We start from the raw sequence: 24,543 nt of genomic DNA on the forward strand, positions 1-24,543 counted from the left end.
TGTGAACTTGTATGTTTGTAAACGCACCCACGACACAGGAGAAAATCCTAATGTGGGGCAACGTTTTTTTTTTAAAACTGTAACTGAAGTCTTCATGACATTATCATTATTTAATAATGACGGGCTGTCCTCTCTATCGTCACAAAACGTTTCATCAGATTCTATATCCAAATTTTATATATTAGGGTCTAAATTTTGATTTTGAACCTGAGGTTCAGGTCTGTCCGTCACTTCTGATGGCATAAAATATCAGTAAAGATTTCTGGGTCAAAAGGAAAAATACCGCATTTCTTGGCTGCAAATATATTCATGGGTGTCATTGCTCTTGCGTAGGCCACTCCAACGCACTCCGCTATGTTGTAAATTGTCATGGGTTTTCCTGGATTCCTCATCATCCAAGAGTCTATGGCAGAGTTATAGTACACTTTAAAGGGTGCATTTAAACCGACATCTAGAGGCTGCATCTTGGCAGTGGTGTGAGGATGTAAGGTAAGAATTGTAACACCCGATTTTTTTGCCAAATCTAAAGCTTCTATTGAAAGATGAGACTCGTGATTGTCTAAAATTAAAAGTGCAGGGTTGTCTGGGCTTGCGGCTGAATGTTTGATAAAATGTTTCATGACATCTACAAATAATTCGCTAGTCATCCACCCAGAAGGATGTGCCAACCCAAGAGTACCTGGAGGAGCTCCCGTCAACATAATATCTTTGAAACTTTTTCGTGGAAAAGCAAGGCTTGACCAGAAGCACATATAATAGCGCAAGTGGTCACTAAAATTCCCTTTTCACCACTGTGTGTGAAAGTGACCTTTGCAATATTATGTTTTCCCTTAGGCCCCATTACTTTTTAAGGACGCTGAACGGTCGTCGTGGCGGTTTCATCCAAATTATACAAACGACAACCTGTGCTAAAAGACGGATGACGACTCATTGCTGTCTTTAAGTTATCGAAGAAAGTCTTAACAGTCTCTCGATTAAAAGCTGTCGCACGTGCTAAGCTGCACGCTTCTGGTTTCTTTACAGAAAGATCTAGGTGTCGTTTCTTAAAAGATCGCAACCACTCTCTACCAGCCATTTGATCGCGCTCCTAACTATCTGGTATGGTCACATTGTTTATTTTAGCCATTTGATACGCCACTTTACGGCAGTCTTTTGTAGTCAGTCCGTAAAATTTTAGAGCACACTCCTTTGTGTAGTCCTTAAATATGTTTTCTTGTTCAGGGGTAAAAACTAAATGATTTTCATAATTTGGTAGTAGTTTCTTCTCGACAAGATCCTCCAAATTCACGCCTGAGTATTGTGCTACGTAGCGTCGTAAGGTTGGGTACGAAATATTGCAAATTTTCGCAGCATTTCTTATACTTTCACCTGATCTGTGCAATTTTAGGGCTTTAAGCATATTATCAGCCGAATGTCCACCTCTTTTTCTTACTAGGACCTTGTTTCGTGCCATTCTGTAACAAATTGAAATAATTTTAAACACTCGACTCATTTACGGCAGGGTGTACACAATGAACCATGGTTCAATGTGAGACACCCCACGCTTTGATAAGTAACCTCAAATTTTTACTAACACACCATTCTCGTAAAGACACGAATTATGGCGCATTTAATGCTTGGATAATTGTGTAATACGGTGTATATATAAAATAATCAAATTTAGCATAAGAAAAAAAGCTAAAAATCAATGAAATTTGCGAAAAATACTTACTTTTTGAGCCACTTTTTAATTAAATACTCCGCACACAGCCACTCCGCAAGTGAACGCCACGCAAACTGGTGAGTAAAAGTGTTGCACTAATGCCTCTCTTTCACACATATAACCGCGGTTTGGCAACGTCTTATTTTCGAGATATGGGGGTGGTTAAATGTGGCTGCCTGGTTCAAAGTGAGACACCCGACCCTAACTTAAATCTACAGGAAATGTATAATAGGACTGTTGTCTAGCAGTACTTCCAGTAACGGGTGTAGGCAAAATAAACTTCACGTCGTCGTCTTTCACATAAGATAAATCCGGGACATTGGGCATGACAAACTTACCCTTTTTGTACCTGAAAAATGATACGTATAATTCCAAGGAACTGTGATTTCGTTCCACAAGAACTTTTCCAACAAAAAATATCTTCTGGTTTTTAGAACAAAATTGTACTAATACGTATTCACCTTCATTTGGTAAGCGTTCAAGTGGTCTTGTCAGTAAATCCTCTGTTAGAATGGTTTCCTCGATTTCTACCCAGTCTCCTTCGTCTGTTTCGTCATTCAAAATCATATCATCTTCATCTTCTGAGTCACTTTGTAGCACCTGACGGATTGCTTTTTTCCTTTTGATTTGGTTTATTTCTTTCGTTTGGCTGATTTCAGTTCTGCAATAGGATTTTTTCAGGTGTGTCTGTGGCTATAAGACTTCTCCCTAGTTTTCTTGGCTTCCTTTTCCCACTTCTAGCAGGGGCTTTGAGCGGCTTCCGAAACTGATCGGAGTAATAATAGGCATGACTTTAGGTCGTTCAATTAAGTCACATTCAGTAGCTGCAGTGGGTATAATAGCTTCAAGTTGACCTGCTAAATCAGATAGATCATTCAAAACAGATTTTTCTGGAGTGGTATAAATTGGCATCGGTAGATTTGCTGAATATTCGGTGCTACCTATAAACTCCAGCAAAGACGGACTCGTATTACCTCTAGAAGTTTCTTCAGCAGTGCTGGTGGAAGGTCTTGGAGAGGCAGGTATTTGAAGATGTAAGGGATTATTTTCTAGCTCTAAAATCTGTTCTTGATCCGTGATTTCGGGGTCGAAGTTCTGATCAATTTCAGGTTGTGTATTTTCTGGTCTGTCAGTAACGCCGCTGGGCAAAGTCTTCATCGTGAAAAGTATGTCAAAAGGAAAAATTCTGGTTTTTTTAAAAGCTTGTGTTATATTTGATGGTGTCATAGATTTTGCAAAAGCTTCACCAATTAACGCTCCCACATCATAAATAGTAACAGGATAAATGATAAATGATATTTATTTCTGTAAATAGATTATAAAATAACACTTTTACACGTCAATATTTCAAATAGCTAGATGAAGCCGGCATTTCCTATCCGACTACTCTGAGAAGAAATGCCGAAACAAACTCAGAGGTCATGATGAGATAACCAAGGTTGTGCAACATCCAGGAACTCATGGCGGAGTAGTAGTATGTTTTGAAGGGTCCGTGAATACCAACATCTAATGGTTGAAGTCGCGTTGATGTATGTGGGTGCAACGTAAGCACCGTGACACCCGACTCTTTAGCGAGATCCAGGGCTTCAATGGAAAGGTGAGATTCATGATTGTCCATTAACAAAATGGATGGGTATTCTTTTGAAGTTCCCGTTCTTCGTATAAAGTGTTTCATGACATCCAAAAATAGTTCACTGTTCATCCACCCAGATGGGTTGGCCAGGATCAGTGACCCAGGTGGTGTACCAACACCCATGCGAGGGTTTATATTTTTCCTAGGAAATATAAGGACTGGAGGAACGGCCTGGCCCCCAGCACTTATAATATTGCAGGTGACCAGTGTCCCCTTCTCGCCACTGGTCACTTTGCAAAGATTTCTTCTCCGTTTCGATGCCATAACCCGTTGAGTCTTTTGCACAGTTGTGGTACCTGTTTCGTCCTAGTTAAATATTCGTGTGCCATCAGAAAATGCAGGATGGCGCTTGATTACGTTCTCTAAATTATCATAAAACTTTTTAACAGTTTCCCTATTGAAAGCTGATGCTCATGCTAAGCTGCACGCTTCGGGTTTACGCAGCGATAAATCACGATGTCGTTGGCGAAAACCTCTCAACCAATCTAAGCCAGCCAATCGGTTCTCTGTCCAGCACTTTGGCATTCTGATTCCATTCGTTTTGGCCATTTCGTACGCCACTTGTCTACAGTCAGTGAAATACAGACCACAAAAAAGGTTTGCGCATTTTTTGTAATATTCTTTCAATATTAGCTCTTGGTCACTGGAAATTACTTGGTTCACTGCATAGTTTGGCGTCAACCTTGGGAGCGGGGCTTGCGTTTCTTTTTGTTTAGTTTGGTATCTTTGGAGCGTCTAATACTTTTTCCGTCTTTTATAGCCTGTAACGCTTCGCGCATTTGCTCATGCGAATGAGCACCCACTTTTCTATCTTCGACTCTATTCGTCGGCATTTCTGTAAAGTTATGGATCCTTTCAGTTACAAAGTTAAAATTCGATTAGGTGAGGGTACACACTGGATCGTGATCCATCGTGTACACAGTGAATCAATCCACTGTTAACCATATTACTACTGCACAGTTCGAAACTAAATTTCTCTAAAAACACACACTCAATAATATTGTCAATGCAAGATTGTCAAGATCTTCATCAATAAAATGATCCCTGCACACTACTCAATATTATTGTCAATTTTTCATGGTACAATCTGACACAGTCGATCCGCAGCTAGATTCATGTGCGCACGTTGAACACAATGGAAAGAAAGAAAAAAGTCGTTGCATTGAGTATTGCATTAATTTTACTAACTAAAAAAAGGCAATCAAGAAAGAAACGATGGATTAAGGACTGGATGAGAAAAAAAGCTGAGTTAAATCACTTTAATCTAATAAATGAACTACGAGTTACAGAAGAAACTGATTTTAAAAATTACATGAGAATGAGAGATAGCAGCTTTCAAAAACTATTATCTTTAGTTTCACCTTATTTGAAGAAAAAAGATACACTCATGCGAAAATCGCTAACGCCTGAGGAGAAGTTGGCAGTTACTTTACGCTTTTTAGCGACTGGCAGAAGTTTTGAAGACTTGAAGTATTCCACTTTAATATCCCCAAGGGCTATAAGCGAAGCAGTTCTGGATACTTGTAACACGTTAATTTACGTCTTGCAAGATTGTATAAAAGTAAGTAGTAATTACCTATATTTAAACATCTATGTAGGTACGTTATAGTATTTGGTAATCACTAAATACTTAATAATTACTAGCGACCCGCCCCGGCTTCGCACGGGATTACAGTACTTCCCCACTATTTAATGTCTCTTGAATCACTCTACCTATTACAAAAAAACCGCATCAAAATCCGTTGCGTAATTTTAAAGATTTAAGCATACCTACAGACAAACAAACAGACAAAAATAGCGACTTTGTTTTATACTATGTAGTGAAGTATTCTACCATTACTATGTATGTGAATTTTTCTGTTTGTTTTTGTAATAAATCCACTTTGATTTTGATTTGAAATAAAACAAATAAAATAATATAATATTTTTTATTAATACAAGTGGTAATAAATTGTAGTCTTTATTTTAGTATATTCACAACTACTTAAAAGACTGAAAAAAAATTGAAAAATCATCTTTTGGAGTATACTCGGTATGTACGTCGGCTTCAATTGTTATAACATTAGAAGTTATATTATTATTTTGGTTATTTTCATTAAATATTGTGTCTTGTGAACCATACTCAAACTGTTGCAATCGTGTCAATGGAGGCCTTAATACTATTTGAGATGGAACACCGGTGGTTACAATTGGTTGACAGTGAATTACAGGCTTAGATAAAGTCTGCGGAGGTGTCTTAGTAATAGTATTATCCGGATTGTGTTCATTTGTGTATATGGAATGTGGTGAAGGAGTTAAACTGTATCTCAAAATGGAATCTTGTGTGCTTGGTGATTGATTAGGTGATGGAATATAGTTTCCTCTGGAATGATCTAGTGACTGTCTATGTGGCAAAGGCGATGAAGTATATGGTACACACTCATTAATTTTGACTGAGTTTTTATTTAATTTTCCAAGTTGTGCTTCAAATAAAATATCGTTAATTGCCTTCTCCGCAAAAAGTTTTTGCGTAGACTCCAGTTTTGTCATTTTACTGGCCCAGACATTAGCAAGATGATATTCTTCTTGATTTTCAGAAGAATCCTTCTCCAAAAATGATTGAAACCTTTTGCACAGAACGTTCTGTGCAAAAGGTTTTGCTGGTCATTAACCATTATTCTTTTGTTCTTATTTACCGATACTGGACTTGGAGGTGGGTTCCTGTAATACATTTTAAAGAAAAGTAAACAAAATTTTAATTATAAATTATGATAATATTTATTTTCTTGTATTGTTTTAGACTCCTTCAACCCAGCAAGAATGGAGAGAAGTGGCCGATGATTTTGGACGCATTCATGGATACATGCTTAGGCTCGTTAGACGGCACTTTTCCGCTAAAAGGAGCTAATTCAACCCTGCTCCTACTTTCCGGGGTGCAGCCGTGCCAATAACCGACCGTCTGGATATTCTAGTGGTGTTACGCTAACGTCTACCCTCAACTTTGGGCCATTCATTGAAGCAAAGGCCCATCTTGCTGCAAAAAAACTGGGAGTCCTCGCAAGGGTCAGAAAATACTTCACGCAGGAACAGCTGCTCAAACTTTATCAGGCGCAAGTTCGATCATGTATGGAGTATTGCTCTCATCTTTGGGACGGATCAGCCCGATACCAGCTTGATGCACTCGAGGCAATCGAGAGACGAGCCAAGAGGATCATTGGCAATGATGCACTTGTCGAGTCGAAACTCCAAAGTCTAGAGCACCGACGCCGAGTGGCTAGCCTGTCGGTTTTCTATCGGCTGCATTTCGGGGAGTGTGCGTCCTAATTGCACAATCTAATTCCGCCTAGCCCGTTCCATCATCGGACAACAAGACGTACGGCAATGCGTCATCGATACATGGTGGATATCCCATCTACACGCACAAAACGTTTCGGGAATACATTCATCATACGTACAGCTAAGGAATGGAATTCCCTACCGGAGTCTGTGTTTCCCGAGAGCTACAACCCTGGAATATTTAAATCAAGAGTGAATAGGTTACTTCTAGGTAAGCGTGCTCCATCGTCGACCGCATCGTCGCTTCCCATCAGGTGAGATAGTGGTCAAGCGTGAACCTAAAGTTAATAAAAAAAAGAAGACGGCAAGCACATTGGGATTATTATGCCCAAAAATGCAGGCTCACGTTACTTTAATTATAAAGGATTCCATAGTATTATTTTATTGGCTTTAGTAAATGCTCGTAAAGAATTTCTGATGGTTGATGTTGGTATCAACGGTCGGATATCTGATGGTGGAGTCCTGTTCTATTCAAAATTTTGGCGGTCTTACGAACAAGGTCTACTTAACTTGCCTAACCCAAATAATCTTTCAAACATGACACACTTATTCCCTTACGTATTTGTGGCTGATGAAGCGTTCGCTTTGGGCCCAAATTTGATGAAAACTGCAGCTCTAATGAGCTGATATTCAATCAAAAATTATCAAGGGCTCGATCAACGGTTGAGTGTGCGTTTGGTATCTTGGCTAAACGTTTTGGTATTTTTCAAAAGGCTATAAATCTAGAACCAGACAAAGCAACGACACTGATTTTAACCTGCTGTTACTTACACAACTTTTTAATGAAAGAAAATAGTTCCCTATATTAAAACCAAGAAAAGGACTCGCCATCAGTCAGTATAACTAATCTACAGTCTACTCAAAATAGAAATGCAACTATAAATGCTAAAATAATAAGAGACAGACTATTGTCAGTACTTTTGCAGTTTAAATACCTAATATAATATAAGTTTTTTGTACTAACCTACGGAGAGTAGGTACTATTAATAAACTTATTAAAATATAATATAAACCTCTATTGTTTTCTTTTCTAGTTGTCTTACTGGTTGTTCATCATTTGATAAAAACAGCAATTCATAATACGTCCAGGCAGACGGGACGTAAACCTCATCGGTACCCTTTCCCGATGATTTCGATTTGTGAATCTTCTTGTTTCCGAAAATTTGTTCGTAGGGAATTAATTTTTTTCTTTACGTCTTCTCTTGTACTATTTGGTTTGATTTTTTTATAAATCTCGAGCAACTTATCAAGCGCATTATTTTTCTTAACTGTATCACGATATGCTTTGCAGGATGTATTCCATAATTCTGGATAAGTTTCCCATGTTTTAATAAACACTGACAAATAGTGTTTTTCCGTAAGGGTACTATTATCAACAGTATCAAAGCGAAAATAGTGATTTTCGCTTTGGATACTGTTTTCGTCTTCCATTTTGAACAAATAACACGAACGTCCGCCTGCCTTGAAATCTTTTCCTCAACTAAAATATTGCCGCGCGCCCGCACACGTCAATATGATTGACAATACCCCTGCCTCCCCCCGATATTGACGTGACAAAATCAGAATTTCTGGATAATCTACAATATTATTGAACAATACCGCAATACAGGTCGCACACACACAATATTATTGACAATACGTACTTTATTGACAATATTATTGAGTGTGTGCGGCTAGCCTAACGTCAACGTCGCGCGCTGGCTGACGCAATTCTGTGCAACACGTCTCGACCCGCATGGCGCTCCCTCCCCCTTTACGTACGATTGTCACAACCGTACCCAGTCTACCCTACCTCATTTTTACTTGCATTTCTCTGTCAAAACTAGGCCAAGTAGGGTGGGTGTACCAGTAGCAAACGGATTAAGCAACATTTTGAAAGTAATTTTGATGCTGTCTAGTTAGGTTATGGGCGAAGGCAAAAGGGTTTTTAAAAAACAATATTGGTGTGTGTTCCGCTTGAAGAGCAGAGCAAGACTGATCTTTATTAAAAACTAAGTAGTACATGAAAGCTTATCTATATAAGAGTAAATGAATATATAACTAACAATGGTGTCTTGTGACATGTACCAGGACATGTCACAAGACATGGTACATGAGGTAATCCTTAAAGACTGATCTTTCTTAAAACTAAGGAGTACATGGAAGCTTATCTATATAATAGTAAAGGAATATAACTAACAATGGTTTCTTATGACATACTATATATACTTAGACTAGAAATTGAATTGTTTTTAGATAAATTTAAGTATAGTAATAATTTTTACATCTTTACACATCTTTGTAAATAAGCATGGCTCTTGTGTACAGTTTTTGTAATTATTTTTACATAAAACATCCCTAATTCTCTCATACCAAGCTAAGGCGGATTGTTTTAATCCATATACTGCCTTTTTGAGTTTAAGTACTTTCCCTGACATTTCTGATACAAAGCCTTCAGGTGCACACATATAAATGTCCTCTTTCAAATTACTATTTAGATAAGCAGTCTTAACATCTAATTGAGTAATGTCCAGTCCTAATTTAACACTTATAGCGAACAATAATCTTAATGTTGAGTGCCGCACCACTGGTGAAAAGGTTTCACTATAGTCCAGTCCATATTTTTGGGTAAAACCCTTAGCGACTAATCGCGCACGATATTGCACTTCTCTATCACTATTGACCTTTCTCTTTAACACCCACCGACACTGCACAATTGTAGCTCCTTTTGGAGGATCGATGAGCTCGAAAACTTCACTTCATGGCTCGTGGCTTCGCTGACCCCATCCAATTGGGCATCGGCCCCATTAAATGTCGTCGAACCCAAACCGGCGCTCGATTATTCGAGTTCCCCGGGGCCTCGGGTTCGCAAAACGCGGATCTCTTCGCGGCCAAGCTGCGAGAGGGCATCGCGGATGTTGCAAAGGTCGCCAGACCAGTCAAGTCCGCGACATTGGAAGTTGTGGATCTGGACGATTCTGTTTCCACGAAAGAAGTGGTTGCGGCCATTGCAGCAGCAGGAGGCTGCTCCGTCGAGGCGGTGCATGGTCGGCCCATCAGGACTGGCCGCCGCGGCCTGGGCACAACCCGTGTGGACTGCCCAGTCACCGCAGCCAAGGCCGTCCTGAACCGAACCAAAGGACGGCTGCTGATCGGGTTCAGCTCAGCTGTGGTCCGAGCACTGGAGGAGCAACCTCTGCGCTGCTTCAAGTGCTTCGGCATTGGCCACACCCGACCCATGTGTCCGTCTAGCGTGGAGAGGGCAGACACCTGCTATCGTTGCGGCAAGTCGGGGCACTTGGCGGCGTCCTGTGACGCCACCACGCCGCACTGTGCTGTGTGCGCTGCCAGTGGTCGCCCAGCGAACCACGTCATGGCTGGGAGGAAGTGTACTCCTCCCACCAAGAAGGGCAAAATGCAGGCGCCAAAGCGACCTGCCGCTGCCAATGCTACCGCCACCGCTACCCCGGTCACGGTCGCTGACGCGGGAGATGAGATGATTGAATAATGGGGCGCAATCATCTCATCCTACAGGCCAACACCAACCACTGCAGAGCGGCCCAGGACCTGCTGGTGCAGACCATGGCAGATTGGTTGGTGGACGTAGCGGTAGTTGCCGAGCCCTACTGGATTCCCGACCGTTGGCTGGGCGACAGGGATGGCCTAGTCGCGATTGCGGCACGGTCTTCCACAGACTCCCCTCCCCTCTCGCTTCTAGAGAGGATCGGGATACGTGGCTGCCGTGTGGGGGGGGGGACCTGGCTCTTGTAGGGGTCTACTTCTCCCCAAACCGCCCCCTCCAGGCCTTCGAGGATTTCCTCGAGGTACTTGCGGCCGTAGTCGGCAGGATGGCGCCTCGACAGGTTTCCGTACTGGGGGACTTAAACGCCAAGTCAGAGACGTGGGGCAACTCTGCTACCGACGCTCGTGGGCGAGCGCTTGAGGCGTGGGCAGCCTCCTGGCTTGAACAGGGGGAGTGTTCAAACATGCGTGCGGCGGCAGGGTGGGTCCATAGTGGACGTTACCTTTGCCTCCCCAGTGCTGGCCGCACGTGTGGAGAACTGGCGGGTGGACATGGTGGAGACTCTGTCGGACCACCGATATATACGGTTCGAAATCTCCACCCAGAGCCGACGGGGGAACTCCACATCGTCGGGCCGATCCCCGTTTCCGCGTTGGGCTCTCACTCGCTTGGACCGGGAGGCTGCAAAGGAGGCCGCGTTCCTGCAGGACTGGCTTTCGCCCCCTGCCGTCCTTGACCTGGACGTTGACGCCGCGGCGTCACAACTCAGACTCAAACTTTAATGGTAAACACGGAAACACGGATGCCTTAAATGCACAGTGGTCGGGGAATATTCTCACAAATAAAATACTGTGACGTTTCCCCAATTTAATTGCCCCAAAAGAAATGACCGCAACTTTCGTGAAAAGAAATACGGACAACACCGCAAGTTAGACTCGCCGTGACTCAAACTCAACATTGATATGATTGAAGATTTTCCGGTGTCAGATTCGCTGCATCTCATTGACCTGGGGCTTATGAAAAGATTACTAATAGGATGGCGTGATGGCAATTTTGGTATTTATCTAACTAAATGGAATGCTAGCGATATAGAGAAAGTTGACAATTTCTTAAATGATTGTGTAATGCCTACAGAGATACATCGGTCAGTTAGATCACTGGACGTTTTAAAACACTGGAAAGGTTCAGAGTTTCGTAGTTTTCTTTACTACCTTAGCTTGGTGATTCTTAAAGAAGTCTTAAAAGAAGAAGCTTACAGACATTTTATGCACTTTATTTGTGCTATCACAATATGTTCGAATGAAAAACATTTTAAATTTCTTCGGATTGCTGAAGAAATGTTAGCACATTTTACAGAACAGTTCAAAAGAATATACGGTAAGGACTATGTCCCAAGTAACATTCACAATCTTTGACATTTAGTTGACGAGGTTAAAAATTTCGGGATTCTGCAAAATTTTAATGCTTACAAATTCGAAAACAAACTTCAACATTTGAAGCATATGGTAAGACATGGAAAAAAGCCATTACGGCAAATTGCAAGAGAATCATTGAAAGGGATTTAGTTTAGTTTAAAAGTCTAACAACAGAGAACAACAAAGGCCCAATAATAAAGAAAAGTAATCGCGGTAACAATGTTTTATGGTTAGGTGCATTTATATTATCAAAAAAGAAACAAGACAAATGGTTTCTCACTAATGATAATCACGTAGTTGAATTCATATCAGTTTAGGTAAAAAAAAGTTGTCAGACCCAGGAGCAAGATATAGAAATACGTGGTTATGTTGTGCAACAAACTCAAGATGCATTTGAAAAGCCACTAAATTCTTCTTTTTTAAACATATATCAGTGTGATTGTGATGAATTTCAGCGCAATAGAGAATCTGATGTCTTCAAAATTTCAATTGTTAAATTATGTAAAATAGTGAGTATTTTGTATGGTAGGAAAATGTTTTTTATACCTTTATTACATACCCTGTAATTAAAGATAATACAAGTCGTTATTAAAGAAAATAGTTTTATTATTTCAAATATCAATTTTTTTTTCTTACAATAATCTTAAAGTAAGTCCAAAATCAGTCTTAAAAGTTTAATAAATGAGGTAATCATGGTCCTCTTCTATAGCATATTGACGAGAAACAGTACTTAACAATAATTTTTAACAATCACAAATCCTTCAGTATATTATGTTTTGCTAAACATACCATTTATTACACTTTCTTTACGTACTCAATTAATCGATCATACCTTCGTCGTTATGATCAGGCATATTTTAATCTAAAATGTCAGCATCGGACCTTTCTCCGTTAGCAATTGGCACATCTATTGGAAAACAATTTGCTGTCGCTTTTTTCTTTACTAGTCTTACTTTAGGAGCCGACACCCTCTGATTGCTGTCGCTGCGTTTATGAATTTTTAAAAATCGTTTTAAAAATTTTTCAGTGTCCGCTTTTGTAAAAGTTTCATCGGATGCATGGATAATATCAAAAAAAAAGAAATCGTTTTCGTAGACCCTTTGAAACATATTTTTTTTGCTTCTTTCTTAGAAAAGCCCGTCCATGTACATTGTTTCAGAAAATTTGAACCTGAGAATAATAAAATAATTATGTTAATGCTACGGACAGGGATGGGAATCAAGGAATTGGGGGATAGATCCAACATAAACAATAAAACGCAATATTTTTCTACAGTAAAAGTTTTTATTAGTTATATTAATTAACTAAGAAATCTGTTTTTCCTTAGAAACTAAATAAACAACAATACACATAATACACACACACAGACAACCGAAATATTATAACAGGATATTATTATAATAGGATAACTCAAAAAACTCAAATTCATTGAAACATTCAAATAAACAAGCATAACAATAATCCAAAAAGTAATTAAACCCTTCAATAATCCAATAAAATAATCAAATCAATTTTCAAAATAATCAGACAAACAATTAGGCATTAACATAATCAAAAATTCAATTTATCAATTAAATCAAACATTAAAAAAAATCAAAATAATCAGACAAACAATTAGGCATTAACATAATCAAAAATTCAATTTATCAATTAAATCAAACATTAAAAAAAATCAAAATAATCAAATTAAACATAATACTTACTTAATACAATAGTTAACAACAACAAAACTAAAAATTTAGCTATAAAGGGTCTGTTGAGGGCAAACTTCCTACCTGTCGTTGCTGTGATATTACATCAATTAGGCTTTGAACAAGAATGCCTAATTTATGCAATAACTGGTTGTGTTGTTGAGCTACTTCTATCTTCTGCGCCTCCAATCGTAGTCGTTCTATTTCCCGTTCATGAAGGCGCTTGTCTCGCTCCTCTTCAAGTTCAAGGCGGCGCATTTCTCTCGCCTTTTCCCGTGCAAGACGGCGTTGCTCGACGGCTACAAATTCCTGTGCAGCTCGTTCAAAAGGAGTCAACCCCCTATTTCTTCGCGCGCTCAATAGGGCACGGCGTGGAGTTGTAGCTGTCGACAATGGAGAGTCTCCAGCTTGCTGCCGATTGCGACGCAGTGGAGGTGTTCTTGGGTGCCTTTGTTCACGTGGAGGTGGCCGTATTCGTGGGGGCGATGGAGTTGTAAGTGGAGGCGGTGAAGATGTTAGAGGGGGCGGTGATTACGGAATTATTGGTGTACATGCATTTGTGGCTGTACGACGAATGCCTGACGTTCCTGGCGTGCCATCTGCAACTGAAATAAACATATTTGTTTCATAAGTTACTACATATTTCATTTCAACTATAGATGTTTTGTTTTTTTAGTAACCACTTATTATAATGATTATACTTACAATTTGAAATATTTAACAGATTTTGGCTATTATCTCCTAATGCACTCTCATTTAAACAACCCTCAAAAGACACCTGCAACACATGCGATGTCTTCAATGCCAAAATTAAAGTAGCAGGCGCCGATCACAAAATAAATTTGATTGCCGACTCGAACATGAATGCAGGCTCGAGCTGAATAAACTTATAGGGAAAAAAGGATTGACAAAGATATAGTTAAGAATGACTCTTCGATTAGGGCATTTACTTTTGATCTTCAACAATGCTTGCCAACGCCTTATTTAACAACCTCGGTATCCTTTTATAAACGACAGCTTTGGTCCTTTAATTTAACTATTCATGACCTAGGAAGCAATGAGGCTACATGCTCCTTGTGGGATGAGACCATAGGAGCTCGAGGAGCCAATCAAATTGAATCATGTTTGTGGCACTTTTGCAAAAATTCTCATGTGACTCAGGTCAGGCTTCTTTCCGGTCCATACTTCATGTGGCGTGGCATCAGATAAGGTGCAGGTGGGAGAACGAGCAAAGTATGTTTTCCATGTTTCTTTAAGTAAGTATCAAAATTATGATTTTTGTACTCAGTTCCATTGTCGCTTCTGAAGATTTTTATTTTTGTACCCAATTCATTCTCTACTCTATTCTTAAATTCCATAAATTTTTCAAATACTTCACTTTTGTTCTTAATAAAATATACATGTACTCTTCGAGAATAATCGTCAATAAAAGTAACAAAATACCTTGCCCCTCCTATAGAAGTATGTTGCATAGGTCCACATACATCACTGTGAATGATTTCTAGCAAGCTAGTTGCACGGGAGCTTTCTTTGGGGAATGGTTTTCTCGTTTGTTTATCTTCAAGACAGGTTACACAAACTGGATTTTCGGTTCTCTGTGGCAGCTTTACACCTTCTGTACAGTTAGGTAATTTATTAATATTAGTGAAATTTAAGTGACCCATCCTCTGGTGCCACAAAAAAGTATCATCATCAGCCTTGACCACCATGGCTTTCATTTCTTGATTATTAGCAGTAAGTAACAGATATGTACCATTTGGGGCATTTCACGTCAAGCGGACAAGCAAAATTAAGTGAAGTCGCGAAATTTGTTCATATTCTGGTAAGTTATACTTCTAGTGGATATGAATGAGCACACATTTTTTTTTATATGGGCCTTTATTGCTGAGTTATGAGCTTTTAAAAATTTACAATGTATGAAGTCCATACTTTTTGGACGCTTATTATTTGTATCAATCAATTTGTAAGAGAAAATTAAAAATATGGTGTCTTAAAATAGAAAGCCTGTGGTTTTTAATTTTTTTATCAAATTCCAAATTTGAATTTTCTTACGTATAGTAAACCGGAAGTAAAGATTTTAAATGGAGTTTTGGGTAACTTCGACATATTTTTTTTAAATGTTTTAATTTTAAATTAAAGTTATTTTTATCATTCTTCTTCATATAAAAAATTAGAACGTGATCGCCAACAGTTTCAAAGTTAGAGCAAATTGAGTACATACACATCGCTATGTGCGCAACATCTAGTACTTATTTAGTGTAGGTAGATATAAGATTTTTTTCCAAATCTAGTTAATTTAGTGTGTAAATCTAGTTACTTTAGTGTGTAAAAAACAGTTATTATAAATCGCTGCTATAATATATGAATAGACTGCTAAAAATATCTAAAATAATGCTATTTGGTGCAAAATACTAGTACTCATATAGGACTGGTAAGGTTTCATTAATTGAGATTGAAATAATAACATTAATCATAATTTAAAACTTTATTTCGTAATTTTAACAGTTTTACTATATGCACTATTACTTGTTATTTTCACACGTAGACCTTCTTTGATAGGAAGAAAACTATGAAAGTTTTTGGTTCCGGGAACAGTGATAGCGGAGGCAAAACGGATTCGTAAAAAATCTCGCTCCTGTTGGATACTTTCTTTCGAACAGTAGTATATTGACGTTTCAGGTAATGATGATTTCGCCCATTCATATAACTTCAAAGGTGAAGTGATAGCCTTATTTGCAGACTGCAAACTGGCACGGGTTGCTAAACGTTTGAGGTTTCCTCCAAGACCATCACATGGCCATAAAATACATTACAGACGGAGCTCCGCAACATTTTAAGAATAGGTTTAATTTTGTGAACCTATTTTATTACAAACAAGATTTTAACACAGAAGCTCAGTTACACTTTCATGCAACAGCTCATGGAAAAGGGCCATGTGATGGTCTTGGAGGAAACCTCAAACGTTTAGCAACCTATGATTAATGTTATTATTTCAATCTCAATTAATGAAACCTTACCAGTCCTATATGAGTACTAGTATTTTGCACCAAATAGCATTATTTTAGATATTTTTAGCAGTCTATTCATATATTATAGCAGCGATTTATAATAACTGTTTTTTACACACTAAAGTAACTAGATTTACACACTAAATTAACTAGATTTGGAAAAAAATCTTATATCTACCTACACTAAATAAGTACTAGATGTTGCGCACATAGCGATGTGTATGTACTCAATTTGCTCTAACTTTGAAACTGTTGGCGATCACGTTCTAATTTTTTATATGAAGAAGAATGATAAAAATAACTTTAATTTAAAATTAAAATATTTAAAAAAATATGTCGAAGTTACCCAAAACTCCATTTAAAATCTTTACTTCCGGTTTACTATACGTAAGAAAATTCAAATTTGGAATTTGATAAAAAAATTAAAAACTACAGGCTTTCTACTTTAAGACACCATATTTTTAATTTTCTCTTACAAATTGATTGATACAAATAATAAGCGTCCAAAAAGTATGGACTTCATACATTGTAAATTTTTAAAAGCTCATAACTCAGCAATAAAGGCCCATATAAAAAAAAATGTGTGCTCATTCATATCCACTAGAAGTATAACTTACCAGAATATGAACAAATTTCGCGACCTCACTTAATTTTGCTTGTCTGCTTGACGTGAAATGCCCCATTTATTAAATTAGCCTTTGCAACTAACTTGTTACTTGGATTATAAATTTGACAGCCATTTTCAATAAATATTACTCGACATCCACTTTTTATTATTTTGCTAACAGACAGCAAATTTGTTGTTAACTCTGGTACATATAATACATTTCTTACCTGAATTGAATCAGTACTGCCATCTAATGCTTTTACTTTAATGCATACATTACCACAGCATTCAACTTTTAACACTTTGTTGTTAGCAATTCTAATATTTTGCACAGATGCAGGTTTGATTTCAGTGAGCCAGTCCCGGTGCATAGTCATATGCATAGATGCCCCTGAGTCAACATGCCAAGAATTTAAATGATGTGCTGTGGATGCTGAAAAAGCTGCAACATATCCTGTTTTCTTTTTATCATTGTTGTTTGACTTCTTATGCCAACAATCCTTACTGAGATGTCCATACTTATTACAATAAAAACATCTAGGACCTTTCTTGCTTGATTGATTCTCTTTGGGCTTGGAATTTTTTGAATTTGTATAAAGTGCGGTAGTGTCTGATGTCTTTACTTCTTGAAATAATTTATTTTTAACTAAATCAGCACTAATCTTCATACCCGAACTTTCTAAGCCCATTATCATGGGCCTGTACATTTCTGGCAGTCCTGCCAGCATTAATGTGCCCAACCATTCATCGTCCACATTGAATTTTATATTCCTTAACTTATGCGCTGCTGACATTATTTTGTTCACATAGTCTTCAACTGATGAACTATTTTCCAAATTAGTATTTGTTAAGGAGAGAATGCTTGGGCTGTATAATGATATAAAAATATAGTAGGTACTGGTTTATTTACAACGGATTACCAACGGTATGAGAAAAAAACAAAAGAATAATTTTGATGCGCGCGACGCGTACATGTAGTGGGTTTAGTATCAGCTCGCCCCTGGATCTCGCCCCTGATTGCCTAAGTGCATCAACTCGCCCCTTAAATTATTAGATACTCCAACTCGCCCCCGATTGTTGGTTAGTTAAAAGTACTGTCAGCACTCTAAGTTTATAAAATATTTAAATGAATATTTTTTCTTAAAAATTCTATAATGCCTTGGGATTTAATAGTGAAAATTGAAATAAAACTGCATGTGGAGTTAAAAAAGTGTAATATATATAATGTAAATTACGCATACTAATCTTTTCAATGTTTAACAAATAAAATGTTATACTATGGTTTATACCTAGATAATTAATATAATTTAAAATCACAGATCAAAGTTTGGAATCAACACTTACATGACTAAAAAACGTACAAAATAATCACAGATTTTTTGATTCAACATCACAGCATAGGTACACATAATATATTATGTATGTATATTTATAGTATGTATATAATAATACTTAAAAAACAACAATAAAATCACAATTTAAAAAGTAATTAAAAATTAACTTATATTGTAAATACAAAATGAAAAAAAAAAAACTATCAATATGAAAAATATAAAAAAAGAGACATAAAATATCAAAATTACAACACAGTAGATTTTCCATAACTATGAATTAGTCATAGGTACGTACACAGTTTTTCTAAGCATAGACTTAGACTAATTTCTCCTTTTATTAACTTAGTTATAATATAATTCAATCTTTGGTCTCGTTCAATGTATTCTTTTTGTCGATTGTCTAATTCTATGCCACTTTTTACTTTTTTTATTATTTCTTCGGTTATTTTAGATTCTTTAATTAAAATAATGCAGAATTTTAAAATACTTAAACGTTCTTTATAATTTAGTTTTTTGTTTATGCGAGAATGCCAGCCTTCCACTTTATTATTAGTACGATGGTGTACACCAAAGAAGCTCCACATTCCCTTCATCTGTCTGTTATCCAACCATTGCTCCACAAAATAATTATTAAATTTTAATGTTTCTGCATCTGTTGGACTGTCCTCCATAATATATAGCCATCCATCATCTAACATTTCTGGCGGAATCAAACTTAAAGCTTTGCATAAGTCCACATGCCGTCTTGAATATCTTCTTTTTAAGAGGTTCAACTCTATGGCCTTCTTTTTGAGGGCTTGTGCAAAATGGAAATAACATCCCTTTATATTAGCATTTGGATAAACCGCAGCTATCGAGTTAATAATTGCTGTCTCAAAATCAAGACGAAATTGATCTGGACACCAATTAGGCAGGCGACATTTTAGCATTTCAAACAATCTTAAATAAGTTTTTTCTTCTTTGTTTGGCAATAAAGCATAAACAAGTGGTAAAATATTGTTACTTGATGCAGTGCTACCCAAGTCACCGTGTATTGTAAATAATTGAATAAATGGTTTCACAACAAATTTAAACGTGCCATCAATGTACACAGTTTTGCATTGTGTAAGTTGCAGTATGCATTCTTTTGTTGCAAATACAATTATGCGTTCGTTTCCATCATTATAATCACACAACAAGAAGTTCTCAAATTTCTTTGGTATTTCTAATTGGGTTATATTCTGATTGTGTATTTTATTTATCCCAAAAGCCTTTTTCCTGTAATTTGCCAGGCTACACTTAACATTTTTATATTCAGGACATTTCTGAACAAGATCGTATCCTTTTTCTTTATATGAGGTGTGTTCAAAAAGTATCGCGAATTTTGTGTTTTTTCCCCTTCAAAGTAATCCCCATGAGATATTATACACTAGTGCCAACGGTTTTTTCAATCTTCGAAGCACTTCAAAAAATCTTTTTTTTATCTTGTTCAGCTCCTCCTTCGATGCCGTCTTTACCTCGTCAAGCGTAGCGTAACGTCGTCCTTTCATGGGCCTCTTCAGTTTAGGGAACAAGAAAAAGTCACAGGGAGCCAGATCTGGGGAATACGGTGGCTGCGGCATCATTAGTGTGTTGTTTTTGGCCAAAAAGTCGCGCACAAGCAACGACTGTTTTTGGTCGCAATTGAGCAATTTTGGTACGAATTTCGCGGCGACCCGTCTCATACCCATATCATTGATAAAAATCGAATGGCACGAGCCAATCGATATGTTTAAGTCCTCAGCAACTTCTCTAACGGTGATTCGACGATTGGCCAATACCATTTTCTCCACTTCATTAATTTTTTCGTCTATTATTGAAGTGCTCGGGCGTCCGGCACGCTCTTCGTCGTTCACATCTTCTCGGCCTTCTGAGAACATTTTGTACCATCGATAAACGTTGCTTCGGTCCAAGGTAGCTTCTCCGTATGCCACAGTCAACATTCGGAATGCATCCGCGCACTTAATTTCGTTTTTCACACAAAATTTGATACAGGTTCTTTGATCCATTTTTTTGAATAGGTAAAAATCGAAGACGATCCAAAACACGTGCAAGCAAAGCAGCTCTCAACAATTAAGTGAACATTCAAAATGGCCGAGCTTGTCGGCATAAGTGAGAGACATGAGTACCAACATAACGCCACAAAAAAATCGAAATTCGAATATACGTAACCCGCGAAAATTCAAAATTCGCGATACTTTTTGAACACACCTCGTATGTCACTATTTCACTTTCAAAGATGTCTTGAATTGAGGTGCTTGCATCTTCTGCTATCTTATTTTTACAAGTATTTATAATACTTTTGATTTCAGTTTGTTCAAAATTTGGGATACATGAATGTCGTGTTTCTTTTAAAATTGTTTCACCAGTAATGGTAAGTGTACCTTTACAAGTAGGCCTGTTAATACAATGCCAGTTAGAAGCACCGCTCTTGTAATTTCTTTTTTTATGGTAACTGTGTCCAGCTCTCAGCAAAACAGTGCCTCCTCTTTGTGACTTAATAAAAGTGATATTTGAACCATGACTACAGCTCGTACTACTAACTTCTGCTGACATTGTTCTATAACAAAAAGAAAAAAATGTCCTTATAGTCATAGTAATTATGTCAGTCTTGATGAATAAATTACGGATTTTTACTATCTAAAAAGCTAATACTAAGCTACAAGTTAAATTTATTAAAAATGCATTAATTATGACAAAGTAAAGCAAAATTCAGTACTAATAGGGAGATAATGAAAGTGCAGTAGGTAAGACAAATAAACAAAATGGCGCATGCAAGTAAACAAAATGGCGTCGACTTAAATGTCAATTATTTTCTATGAATCTTTTCAAAGGTATCGTCGTAATTCAAATGATTAAAGCGACGCTACTCATGATTCTAGAGTCAGTATGATTTAATTCTTCTGACTCTAGAATTTATTGTACCCAATAATTCAAAGAGTATGATGTGTGAATAAAGCGAACAAGGCAGAGTAGCAAAATTGTTTGATGAAACCGATACCAAACAGAATTATTAGCCAAACACAAATAATAGGATATAAGGCGTTCGCTTTATATTTAATTAACAAATTAAATTTAACAGAATTCAATTTACCTTAACTTCCAATCAAGAATTTCACTCACAATACACAAGAATATTTCACTCACTTAGTTACACTTTACACTTGGCGATAAGTACTAAACTAATAAGCATATATTGCAAAACGCATCCCTTCTACATGATAACACGAACTTAGAAAGAGACAGCATTATATATACGACTCTCTCTAGGGGTAACATATTTTAACAAATCTTTTGTTTATAGGCCCCATAAAAGGTCCCTTTTGTTACAGTAGGTAAGCCAGGTAATAAAACTATCACAAGTGGTTAAATTACTTACCAGTTTTGTTAACTGTACATTTTTCTGAATATACCTTTTTTAGTTAAATTTCAAAGAGAATGCCGCAAGGGGCGAGTCGATGCATCAAAATAATTATTTAATTGTTAAATTTTTCACTCGCCCCGTAAGGGTTTTCGTAAGGGGCGAACCACAACTCCAAATTAATAAAAACGGGGCGAGTGGTACATTTTAATCGGAAGGGGCAAGATCCAGGGGGCGAGCTGATACTAAACCATGTAGTGCTTACAGCTGCTCGGGCGAAAGTGCGGGCCGCGATCCTCCCTCTGATGCCGTCATCAGAAAAGAGAAAGTATTCAAACTCTGGTGCCGTCGCCAGCCAGCAAAGAAAAAGTATTTATTAAGAAGTTTTTATGTTCGAGAAGTTTTTATGTTCGGAGAAGTTTCCGAACAGTATTAATTAGTTCCTTAAGCAAGCCAACTTTTCGAGTCAGGCCACTATCTTCGAATGCTTTCGCCAAATTTTCCCATACTTGTTTTGCGTTCTGAGCGTCTTGAATATGTACATATAGAATCGGGTCAACTAATAATATTATTTTTGACTTAGCTTTGATATCTTTTTTGACTGAGTTTGGGTCAGTATCTACTGGTTCTTTCAAAATACAATTATACTGATGGGTTATGGGCAGAAAACAAACGACTATATAGGATGACCAGGGATTTAATACGATAAAAGTAAATACAAGTATTTTCTAGTTGCCGGCAGAACACAGAAGAAAGAGACAACATTATAAAGTGACGTTTGTACAGAAATGTCAAACTCAAATGACATAATAGTTTGCGTTTACAAATTGAACTTCAACACTCGCCCTTAAACCAATACTATTATGTTTAACAATGGAACACAAAAGATCAAACATTATATGCATACAGAAAAATAAAGGTAAACTTCTTACAAACCATATTATATTCCTTAACAAAATCTTATAACAAAAAGGTTTATAACTTAAAATAATTTCAATTTTACACTAAATTCAACTCTGTTACAAACTTGACATGTGATCCACTTGACAGAGGTTTTGTCAGTATGTCTGCTAACATTTCTTTCGTACACAAATATTTAACATCAATAGAACCTTTAGAAACATGTTCTCTAATAAAATGGTGTCTGATATCAATGTGTTTAGTTCTAGCATGAAACATTGAATTCCTACACAATTTCTGTGCTGACTGATTGTCATTAAAGATTGTGACTTTGAAAGGTTTTTGGAACAATTCTTCCAAAAATTTACAGAGAAATAAAGCCTCTTTACAGCTATCAGAGAGACACATGTATTCAGCTTCTGTGCTCGATAGAGCTACAGTGCGTTGTTTCCTACTCTCTCACGATACTATAGAATTACCTACCTTGAACAAATATCCTGTGTAGGAGCATCTGTCATCGCTACGTCCCCAATCAGCATCAGCATAAGCAGTGATGGTTAGATCACCTTTACCAAAAGTTAATCGTAAGTCCTTTGTACCTTTTAGGTAACGAAGAATTCTTTTAGCAGATTTCCAGTGAACTTCCGTAAAACAGTTGTTATATTGACTCAAATAACTTACGGCGTGCGATATATCAGGTCTTGTGCCAACTGCAATATACATTAGGGATCCTATTAGACCTCGATAGTCGTATTTACTGTTATTAGTAAGCTTCTCAGCCTTCGTTAGCTTAATTCCTGTTTCCATGGGAGTAGATGTAGGTTTACTATCTTCCATCTTATACTTTTGAAGAACTCTTTCTATATAATTTATTTGATCAAGAGTTATACTGGATTGAGTTTTTGTCAGTCTCATCCCCAAAATATGACTTGCTGGTCCCAAGTCTGTAATTTTTTTAAGTTTTTTCTTTAACTAGAGTTCGCTCTTGCGAATTTCGAGTAGAGAAAAGTATAATGTCATCGACATAAAGGGCTATTATTATAAATTCACTCTGTATTCGTTTATAATAAACACATGGCTCTGAAGTAGATTTCATAAATTTACAAGTTTCACATAGGACTTTATTGATCTTTTCATACCAAGCCTTAGATGCTTGTTTCAGACCGTAAATTGCCTTATTAAGTCTGAATATCTTATTCTCTTTTCCACTAAGAACAAAGACTTCAGGCTGCTCCATGTAAACGACTTCCTTGAGATCGCCAGGTTGTCTTCATCGAAAAATGTCCATATTGTATTGAACTGCAATAGCAAGCAATGTGCGCAGACTGGAGTATCTCACAACAGGTGAAAACGTCTCCTCATAGTCAATGCCACGTTGCTGGGTGTACCCTTTTGCTACTAATCTTGCTTTGTATTTTAAGAGCTCACCATTAACTCCATATTTCTTCTTGAATACCCATTTACATTTTATTGGCCGCTGTCCTTCTAAGCGGTCAGTAACAGTCCAGCAATTATTAGAAATAAAAGATTTATACTCATTTTCCATTGCTCGTCTCCAATTTTCAGCTTCCGGACCAGATAGGGCTTCTTTCACAGTCAGCGGCTCGCTTGCGACTCCGTTCATGCCAGCGATATGGAGAGCCACAGCATGGAATCATCATCCTCGTCTGTCTGTGTACTAGAAGATGTGCTTTCTTCTTCCTCATCTGGAACGTAAGATTCATCCGCAGCAGCATTTGATGTAAAGCTCTCATCATCACTCTCAGAATCATTTAATGTAATCGTACTAATTCTCTGTTCATCCTGGTTAATAACTGTGTCATCAGAATTAGTATCAAAACATTCATCATTATTCAATGATTCTGTTAGTGGTGATAGTTCAATGATGGATTGATTATGCAATTTATCATCATTTGACACATTCATAAACTTATTTTCAAAGAATGTTACATCTCTTGCTTTTATACACGCTGTTGGATTATCAGGGTTTATTAATCTATACCCCTTGCTCTCTTCACAGTAGCCCACAAATATTAATTTCTCTGCCTTTGGATCCA

At 37.3% G+C, this 24,543-nt stretch overlaps 1 long non-coding RNA gene across 1 annotated transcript; it reads right to left on the reverse strand.

The window, feature by feature from the left end:
- Positions 1-12,843: 12,843 nt before the first annotated feature.
- LOC126911033 (uncharacterized) lies at positions 12,844-14,009 on the reverse strand. Its single transcript, XR_007705593.1, has 2 exons — positions 13,964-14,009; positions 12,844-13,863 (listed from the first exon to the last, which is right to left on the reverse strand). It is a non-coding gene; the product is annotated as an uncharacterized LOC126911033 (long non-coding RNA).
- Between the last annotated feature and the right edge of the window lie 10,534 nt (positions 14,010-24,543).

The sequence above is a fragment of the Spodoptera frugiperda genome, chromosome 9, assembly GCF_023101765.2.
Source record: "Spodoptera frugiperda isolate SF20-4 chromosome 9, AGI-APGP_CSIRO_Sfru_2.0, whole genome shotgun sequence".
Taxonomy (NCBI): Eukaryota; Metazoa; Arthropoda; class Insecta; order Lepidoptera; family Noctuidae; genus Spodoptera; species Spodoptera frugiperda.